Below are 11,059 nucleotides of genomic sequence, written 5' to 3'. Positions count from 1 at the left end.
GAGGTAAAAGAGGAAATGGAATAGCTATAGTAATAGAAACACAGTTGATAAAGACTCTTGCTTAAAGTAAGAACCTTGACTAATCATAGAAAGCGAGATGAGAATTTTCTGTAAGAGATCAATAAAGCTTCCATACAAGAAAGACCGTTACTGTTATGGAACATGAATCATTACTGGAACAAAAAGTCAGCAAATAATTTAGGCCTAGGATGACAAAGGAAGGGGAGTTTAATAGGATCAAATTGTAAATAATTTCCCTAACTTTATCCAGCTAAGGATTCTTATCATTCCTTAGTGTGGGGCAACATGGGTTGATGTTAATGACAGAATCTACACAGGAGGTTTATTGTACTTGAATATTTAGTCAGTTATTCTCAATGAATCCTATTGTCTTTATATTGTGTTGCATTGAAAGAACACTTTTGCCCTTGTTATGAGTTAGATTTTGGGCTAAATCGTCCTCAACCGACAACTGCAATCAAAATTCTGGTGCTCGGAGCAGATGGTGCAGAGAAGCAGGGCACCTTATAGAAATGTGGTCTTACGAGGCTTGCTCCTGTCCCAGCTGGGGTAACCCTTTACAGGGCCACACACTGGGAGGCAGGAGGCTTTATTTTGCTAGTAAGGGTAACTAGTAAAAGAGAGGCAATTCTTGCAAAGCGGGATTGCTAGTGTGATGACTCATTTCAACTTCTGACCGTTGAAAGAAGCATTATTTGATATATATGTGATATAAACATATATGCATTTGTAATCAGCAGACTATTATCCAATGTCAAATCTAGCTTTCACGTTTTATTAGTGATAGAAATAATAATCACATGATCTTTACTCTTTTCTTGCATATTATTCTCTTCTATCGTGTTCATTTTTTTCCCAGATGGTAAAAGTCATATAAACTCATTAGCAACCCTTTGGAAAATATGGAAAGCGTAACAAAGAATATACTAACCATTTGTAGTCCTACTTCTCTGGCTCTCTTTCCTGTCTTTCTTTGTACTTCTTTTTGTGTTGGCAAACTTTCAGAATAAAGGGTGCCAAGTCAGCGATCCTTATTATATAACTGAACAAGTATACATAATAGCAGTCACAAAAATAACTCAGAAGTGATTACATAATTAACACAACTGCACCCTGCTTTGATAAAGAGCAGAGACTTTGCAAGAGGCATTAGCAAACTGTCCCCTTGATAGTTCTGGGTTATTTGTAAAATCGCAAGTACAGACTGCTTTAAATGAAATAATCAGGCTGCTCCCTTGCTTTCTAATCATTTACCAACACCATCTGAGTTGAATGAATGGAGTTACATAGGAGCGAATATTGAATAGAGGGGTAACTTTGGAGCATGAAACACTTCGAAAAAAGGCAAAGATAGCCAATGGGCAAAAAGGAAGATTTAGGATTCCTAGGGGATGAGGAAGAAGAGAAGTGGGGAGGTGGAGCATAAAGTAACATGGAATGGTACCATAGAGAGGGTGATAATTTATCGTAAAATCCAGAATATTTTCAAAAGTGAAAATGGCAAAATTAATAATTGTACTGTGACAACAGGCTGGATTATATAGGAAAAATCAGGAAACATGGTCATTTAAAATAAACTTTTAAAAAACAAACCTACTGCCCTGGTGGCTGTCAATTGTTTGCAACCTTTACCGTATACGTGATAAGTTTTTATATTACCATTCTTAATTTTTGACTCACCATTATTCACCTCTTACCTATTTTCACTAGCAAAAGGAAATGCCAGGTGGGTACTATTTATCCTCGCTGAGGGTTCTCTAAAGAGATTGCTTATCTAGGAGTTGGTGTAAAATGTTGAGGCCAAGATCAGGTTTCAGGCATCGTGAGAGTGAGTTTGAGTCACTCTATTTTAGGGTCCAGACTTCACTCTCAGAACTGTTGGTAAAGACCTGTGCTATTGGCTCTTTATTTTATGGGAATTTTAAGCCAGAAGCTGGCCTGCTGGACTCCATCTTGGCCTCTCTTGTAGTGACTGTTGCAATACATTTAATGTCATCACAGAAGTCTTAAAATGTAATTTTCACTAACGGATATCTTAAACTATTTAGATTTTCAAATGTTTGCTGTGTCCACCGTACATATTTGGAAATCAGCACACCAAACCTCAGTTTGCAAACCATGATTTGAGGGGTGCTTACAATAGGAAACAAGGCTCAATCTTTTCTCTTTTGAACCGATCCTGAAGCAGTGCTTCTGGACCAGCTTTCGCTCTGGGAAGTTGATGAACAGGGCCTGAACTAACGGTTCATTGAGAGCTGCAACCCTTTAGGCTTGAAAGTCTGAGCCAAGCACCATGCTGGGAATTTGCTGTTGCCAAAACTACCCCCAAAAGAGCCGTCCGTCACTCTGAGGCCCCTTGGGCCAGCATGTGGCATTCAGCACCATCAGAACACATTTTGTAGCCAAATCTCTCCCTCCTGTTCCTCTCTTTCCCAAGTGGTCTATGTCAAAATAGGACTCGGACTAACTGGACTCCCCACCTCGAGATGCCCCAAAGAGCCATGAGTACGTGATAGAAAGGGGTGCAACCTTGAAGGAGTGTGGATGGTTCTTGGAGACTTTCTGCTCTTACTAGCAGGAAGGGTGCCCCAGTGCTTCCTCTCTGGCAACAGACTGGGATAGGGTTGCACATCAAATTGCAGAGATGTCATCTGGTACCTGCTCCTGTAGGAGTATTCTCTATTGGGATTTCTCCAACTAAAGACTCTGGTGTCTGTGAGCTCTTGGTGAGAATTGAAAAATTTTGTGTTTTCATTTAAAGAATAATTTTAAAAATAATATAAGCATATTCTGGATCATCTGAATGACTTCCCTAGAGCCAAGTGCTACTCTGCGAGTTTAGTCCTGTGTTTATGTTTTTAATTGAATTAGCACCAAGCAATTCTACTTTAATCAGGGAGCTAACGAGAAAAGAACCAAAGCAGACTTAATATGTAAATGATGCATTTATGCCAAGTGAAGGCCACATAATTTCACAACAGGCTGTATGAACAAATGGCTGACAGTAATGGGGGATTGTCATCTCATAGGACGTTGTACTAACCTGACAGTAATTCATGCTACAACTGGTGATGAGGGAAACAATATCAACTGTCACAGAAAATTAAGACATTTAATTTAAAACATTGGTTTTATCGCTTGTTTATTATTCACTTTATAGATTGGTATTTTTATGGTTACATAAGCTCTGTGGGCATAAAGAGTTTATACCTAGTTCCATATGTGTATAAGGAAGGTTAAAGAGCATGGGCTCGGGGCAGATTCCGTGGATATCAAGCTTAGCACTGCTACCTACTAGCTGAGTAGCCTTCGGAATGGAACTTAACCTCTTGGTGCCCCAATTTCTTCATCTGAATGGGGATAATAACAGTAACTACTTATTGTGAGGGGTAATTGAATACATGTAAATTATTGGAATAGTGCCTGGAGATGCCAGATATTCCTATGGTGAAAACAATTTAGCTCAGTAATTTAAGTGAAGATCCAAAAGCGTGAGAAGGCTGCTCTTTTGTATAAATTAAGGGATGTAAAATAATAAGTAACATTTACATAGCACATCATGTTTATAAAATACTTTCTCATATATATTATTCCACTTAGTCTTCAATATCTACCCTGAAAACTAGACAATATTTTTCTTGCTATAAAAATGAGGAAACTAAAGCTTGGGCAGTTGAAATGATATGCTCTGAAAAACATATGTTTGCCAGGAGCATTTGATACATTTTTCCCTCATGAAGAATGAAGGAATACTTTGTAACTGAACATCTTCCCCTTTTCTTTTGGGTTGCTAGGAAGCCCAGAGGTAATTTTGTACTTTAGTACACATTAGCACTTGCGTAGGACTTATTGGTCTGGAAGGTCTATGTTATATAGTCTTTCCTCGTCTTGATTTTCTGTTCTATTTGTATTTTCCCTGATTCTGAAGTTTTGTGTATACTCGGAAGTCTTATAATCTTCCTCTAATACACTTTGGAAAAGTTTGAGCCATAAATAAATAAACTGTCCCATGGTTACATAACCGGTAAGATTCAGGTCTTGACCTGAGTTCTTTGGCTTCATGAGGAAGTCACGTTTACTGAACATCTAGTGTGACCTGGTGCTTTGTAGTCATTATCTCACGCAATCCACACCTTAACTGGTGTGAGCTAGGTCAGTTATTGCTGTCTTTATTTTCAGGTAAAGAAATTGAAGCTTTTAAAAGTTTTAAGACTTTCCCAAGGTTAATAAATGTTGTTCTAATTTCTGGTCCTATAAATTGTTCTTAAACAAAAGCATGAGTTTCCTCTTCTAAATTTTGCCCTGTTCTTGAGGGTTTAGCACCAGATCTTTGTATCTGTCTCCCTACCCCTTCCTCTCCCTCCTCCCCCACATCCCTTTGTGGCTTTTCCTCTTATGAATTTGCCAAGAACAAAATTACCATTCCAACTATCTGCCACTTAAGATATGTATCATTTTTTAGCTTAAAAAAACTTGTTATAACAGAAATACCATAAATATCAAGCAAAGATGGTTCCCAACTTATAGTGTCCTTAGCAGACTTTCAGAGTTTCCCAGAGCACAGTGACCTTTCTGTCACTGTTGTCCACATCTGTTACCCAGGGTCCACATCTGCCTTCTAGAAAGAACCAAAAAAAGAAAACTCAGAGACTGGTGCTCCAAGGGTGAGGTGGCATGCAAATCTTTGCTTCCTGAGCCTGGCTGACTTGCGTGTTTCTTTATTTGAGTCAAGTTATGATTTTTACAAGACTTGAAGATGGTCACTCAGACTGGCCACTGTCAACATATTCTAAACTTGTGGTAGGACAGCTCCTCTAATTGCTAGCCAGCAAGGAGGGTGGTGAGGTCAGCTATTGGCTGGACTAAGGCAGAGCAGAAAGTCTGGGACTGGCTCTTGCTGTTATGACCTCGACTGATGTCATAAGGAGGGACAGGATGTATCATTAAGTACTATCCAGAGAATAGAGTCAATGACACTTGGATCTCAATTGCTCTGCCATCATTATATACCAGTCTTCATAGTGGTCCCCAAATAGTGGTGTTTCCCAAACTTCCGTCATTTGATTATCACAATTTTTGCCATATCTTCATATTACTCTCACTATTATTTAAATTTTCTTTAATGACATTTTTACTTAAATATATTATTTTAAAGGGAGACTTATATTGCTACCATTAATGAGAGAAAAGTTTCACTTACTCTTAATAGAAAATAATCTCAAAAGTAAATATAATGACAATGTTAAGACAATACTATTAAATTCTTTCCAGAAACAGGGATTGGGAATTAAAAGTTCTGTTGTTTATTTCTAGAATCACATGAACTATTCCATAAACTATAGAACAGCGTGCCAGTAATATAACTTTCTGGGCCATCATTTTCCCCATCTGAAAAAACTTCAAAACTACTGCGTTCATCATAGGCAACTACCTGTGAGGAAAAGAGGAGAGATTTCCTGTGCCGATTGTAGGAAGTGCCTGGGGATTTAGGTTATGGACTGAAGGAGCTAAGAGAGGTTTGAAACTACAAATAAAGAATCAGCAGCACAATACAGAGTTGAAACCAGATGGGACGATGTTTGACAAAATTTTCCCCCTTGGTCACACCTAGAAAATTTGGTGAAGCGTACTTTCAGATTTTGGGAAGTAAGATGGGTAAAGCAAAGTAGAAACAGGATAAGATCTTAGAATAAAGGGCTTAGAAGCTGTTCAATGAGGGGAAAAATCACAGTAGTGGATACATTATGAGTGGAAGAAAAAAGAATAAATGTTCTCAGTGGTATAAATTACAAGTCCTGATTCTTCAGCAAAAATCTGCTTCTTATGATCATTCCAGATTAATCTATTAACTTTGGAAATATATACACATCCTGAAGGATTCCTTTACTTTTTTTTATGGGCTTATAAAATACTACACATATTGCTTGGGTGGTAGCTACACTTTTGGATATTATTGGTCACTGGATGAGCAAATAAAGGCCTGGAAATAGTCTCTTAGGAAAAGTACACAGATTATGGAACCAGTCTAAATATAATTTGTTATTCAAGAAAATTCACATAAACAATTTATTGCCCCAAATAGAGATTATTTTATGAGAGCTCTGATTAAAATACCATTGGGAATGATTATCAGACATTCTTTCAAAGATTCAGCTGCCAAGAATGAAAGAATATAACTTGGCTAAGCCTTGGATAGCTTGCCTTGGGTGAGGCAAGTTATGATTTATGTTGGAAAAAATATATGAAGAAAAAATGAAAATTGCTGGTTAGATATTGTAGCAATTCTATGAATTGGGCTGAGAATATTTATAAATAATTACAAAAAGAAAAAAGCTGCAAAGATGGCATAGTAGCAATAAAAAAGAAAGTTTCTTTAGATCAGTTGGGCAAGATTTGGGGTGTAAATAGGTATGATGATGATAATGGTAAGAATAAGTGGAATGAGCCGTCAACCTTGAACTCATTATTACAGAGAAATGCTGCTGCAAATATATTCAGTAGCTGCATACCTCCAGTAAGTGTGGATCCAGAGAACAGGTAAGTATATGTTACCTTGGGATTAAATTGCTCCCTAGAAAGCCAAGTGGGAGTTCAAAAACTTTTATGTGATTAACATTTTTTGAATCTCATGGAAGAGTAAGAGATAAATAAATTTAATTTCTCTTCTTTCTTTTCTTCAAAACAACAAAAATCCAATTTTCTCCACCAACTTAGGTCCCATAGCTATAATTGTGCTTGTAGGCTCACATCATTTTGAAGGGACAAAGAATTTCTTGGGTTATGAGTGGCTTTCAAAAATGTCTGCTACTTAAGACTAAAAGATGGGATATGAGCTCAGGATTTCTGTATGATTGAATTTAACCTTAAATTCAACGTTTCAAAGAAGATAGTTGAATTTTACTGCCTTCTGGAGGTGTTCACCTGTCATGATTGGATTTTGCCACCTCCTCAGGTGAGCAGTCTCCAGGCCTTGACCGTGTCTTGATGCTGAGTAGGCTCTCAATCACTTATTAGCAAGTTTGACTGGGGAAGAGTCAATTTTCTCAAAAGTATAGGTATGAGCATTGAGACTCCCTCACCTCTAGAAGTCCTCTAGCCACAGAATGGTACCCATGTGGTGCCAGAGGTATCTGATCAGAATATATAGGGCAATGGCTATTCAGAGTAAGCTTGCATTGGTACAGAGGAGAAATCTACCGCCATAGCCAGGGGACATAAAGAATTCTGACCTTTCCTAGATATGTTAGACAGTAACCTATGCATGGTCTTTTGTCCTTGAAAACTTCTGGATATCCTTGAGGATCAATGGTGTTTCACTCAAGGGAGTCTTTTGGGCATACTTTTTTTTTTGAATTTAATGTACATAGTAAAAAAATAAGCAAATTGTAAGTGTATAGCTTGATAGTATTTCACAAAATGAATAGGACCCAGACTAAGAAATGGAATAGTATTAGAATTCTGGAAAACCCCTTTATGCCCTCTTTCAGTTACTCCCCAACGAGTAACTACTATCCTGACTTCTAACACCATTGACTGGTTTTGTCTATGTTTGAACCTCATATAAATGGAATCTTACGATGTGTACTTTCACGTCTGTTTTTTTTGTGAAATTCATTTGTGTTGTTGCATAGCTGTAGTTCACTCATTGCTGTATAATATTCCACTTTTGAATATATTGAAATTTACTCATCGATTCTACTGTTGGTGGACAGTTCCTTGATTCCTTACTGGACAGAATTAGGCCAGAAATTTGACTTCTGGTCTTTAAAGGAGCATTTCTAAAGGTTGTTAGCTTGAATGTAATGTAGTTGAGCAAGGCTTGGTAATACCTAGACAAGAGGCCTATATGAAGCATAAGTGGTTACCTAAGAAGGGATTCAGATTATCATCAGGGTTTGCTAAGACCTCTATCTATGAGAAAGTGAAGAATATTATTTATATATTGGAATTCTGCTGAGGTCTTCCAAGCATAATCAAATATTCATGCTCCACACTTGTCTATAAGGTAATTTACTACCATTCCTTAAATGAAGTTATGTGTGCACTAGAATTTTATAAATTGCAGAGCCTATTGCATGTCATCACTATCCTGAAAAAGTCAAAAATGATCACTATTTTTCTCTAAAAAGAATACCAAGAGCTTTTCTAGAAGGGATAAAGGCCTGATAACTCCTTATAAAGATGTTCTTCTCTTTATATTTAGACCCCAAGAGCCTGAGCTTTCAGTATAAAAACATCCATGAGGAAAGCTGGTTTTTGCACTGTGTGTAGGCTCTTTCGACGCAGCCGTTGTGATGTGGTGGTTGATCATGGACGAGCATGTGAGTGTGAATTAGGACAGGTATAACTGTGGATCCCAAATTGAGACACTACTGTAGCACTGGCAGCAATACTCTCAACCGTAATCACAGCGTCTGTAGAAAAGCCTCTGTAGGAGACTCTTATTGAACAGAAGCTTTGAGTTACTGCAAGAAGCACAGACAGCTGAATACTGATCAGCTTCTCCATTTAGTTTTCTATTTGGTATTTGGAAACAGTATTGAAGCCTCCCCTTTGTGTAAGCACTTGGTTTTTTGAGCAGTCTGTACATGAGAAGCCTTAAGATGGAATCAATCCCTCCCTCCCTTCCTTCCTTCCCTCCTTCTTTTCTTCTTTCCCATTAGGCCACTCTTTCTATCCATTCTCCTCCCTTGAAAGAGGCAGGCTCTCTAGATGTGGCAGTCCCTGAGGGTTGAGGAGGCAACCGACATGGTAGATAGATCAATTACATCCAGGAGGTTGAGCAAATAAATAAACAAATTGAGGATGCTGGGAGTCAGGTTTCTCACTGCCGGAGAAGGGCTTTACAAATATGGAAGGAGGGAGGCTGGAGAGAACCATGAGGTGCTGATTTGGAATTGAAGGTATTGGTATGTAAATTAATAAGCTTAAAATATATATACACTGATAGATACAGAAGTAGCTATAGATGTGTGTATGTATGTTTGTGTGTCTATGTGTACACATACATACATTTCCTAGCTCTGTTCTCTGAGAGGGCTTAGAAACAATGACAGCCCAGTAGAAATAAGCATACGGAGTGCTTGATATCCACTAAAAGGAACGAGTACATGTCGGAAATGGTTGGTTTCAGGATGGAGGCAGAGAAAGTCCAAGGTGATTGGGGATCAACTGTTGTTCAAGAAAGTCAGGAAATGCTCAAAGCATTACAGACACTTATTAAAGGATGTAGAAGCCACCTTGCAAGGATCTCCACTGGCCAAATCTGGATCGTTTTGAGCACTGCAGTAATGATAGTAACAGATTACAACACATTAAATAAATTAGGAATGCACAAATCTATACAGATGTAAATAAATAAATAGAGAGAAAGGGAAGCTTCTTTTTAAACAGTAGAATGCCAAATTTTCCATAAATTTGAAATTATTTCACAAAACGTAATCTATGCAGTACAAGCACGTAGTGTTCATAAGACAAATATAATTCCAAAATTGTATAGTTTTAAAAAGACAACAAAGTAAATATCATCACGACTACAAGAAACACAGTTGCAGAGAAACAACTCATGGATGAGATAAAAGGGCACAGTTTACTCTTTTAGTAGGAATGGGGGTCTTTCATCCCTTCGGACTGAGAGTTCCCAGCGAGGTTTCTTCTATGCTGCCACCCACTAACATTAATACCCCACTTCAACAAACACCATCCACAGCAAGAAAAATCAGGGATGTATTATATTGTCATTCCCTTTAGACAAATGAGGGAGAAGGTAAAATAAACATTGAGCTACTTATTCATTAGAAAAGGAGAAGTTGTTTGACTTTGAGCAAAAAAAAAGCAGGAGAGAGAGGGGGAGAGAGAAAGCCCGTTTGTGCTCTGAGGTACAAACATACACGTCACATTAGTTACAAGCCCTTCCGAGTGTGGGTTTGGACGACGTGGGTTAACGTGGTAGCTGGAAAACTGCTCTCTTCCCACCAGCTGAGGCTCAGTTGGGTGCCTTGACTAGGGAGAAGGGGGCAAGAGGAGAACTGAGCCTGACAGTGCTCCACTGCCAGTAAGCTGCACATTATGTGGCAGATGTCAACCACATGGCATGCAAATGCTCTCAAGATCTACTTCCTGCTTACTGCCCTAGCCTCACTTCTCAGCACTCTCCCCACTCCAGGCTCCAGCCATATGAGTCATTTGCACTTCTAGAATGTGGTGTATTCTTTTCACCTTGCTTCAGGATGTCGCATTCTGTCTTACCTTTTTCATTATCTAAAATTCTCTCGTGGAACCTGCCCGGTGGCAGGGCCTTCCTGAATAAAGAGTCCCTGCATGCCTCAGTGCATTTTTGAGTAATGCCGCCCTACTTTCCTCATTGCCAGGTGCTGCCTCCCATCTTGACAGCCTATACTGAATAGACCTGTGCTCTGTTGACAGTCATCATGTAATTAGAACATCTGCTTGCCAGAATATGAGCTCCCATGGAACCCTGGACCTCTTGGGAGTGTATATCACAACTGTGATTATTTAGTATCTGTCTTTTTTTTTTTTTTATTGGCCCTGAGCTAACATCTGTTGCCAATCTTTTTTTTTCTTCTTCTCCCCAAACCCCCCCAGTACATAACTGTATATTCTGTAGGTCCTTCTAGCTCTGCTATGTGGGACACCACCTCAGCATGGCCTGATGAGCGGTGCCAAGTCTGTGCCCAGGATCCAAACCAGCGAAACCCTGGGACACTGAGGCAGAGTGCGCCAACTCAACCACTTGGCCACAGGGCCAGTCCACAGTGTCTGTGACAGCAATGACTCTCTCTGTCTTGTTTACTGCTCTGCTTTTAGGCTTAGCATAATACCTGGAACACGACAGTTGTTCAATAAATGATTTGACTGGATTTCCTGGCACCTAGGAAGGGGTCTGTTCTTCCAGTGTCTGTTTCGCTCCAGATTTCAACCCCTTCCAGTCTGTTCTGCCACCTGGAGAAACTGACTTGTCTGGCTGTGTTTGTGGTTGGATAGCTACAAAGTTGGCGTCAGAGATCAGATTTTGATT

The sequence above is a fragment of the Equus quagga genome, chromosome 12 (assembly GCF_021613505.1).
Source record: "Equus quagga isolate Etosha38 chromosome 12, UCLA_HA_Equagga_1.0, whole genome shotgun sequence".
Classification (NCBI taxonomy): domain Eukaryota; kingdom Metazoa; phylum Chordata; class Mammalia; order Perissodactyla; family Equidae; genus Equus; species Equus quagga.
The sequence above is the reverse complement of the archived record's forward strand: the minus strand, read 5'-3'. Positions refer to the sequence as shown.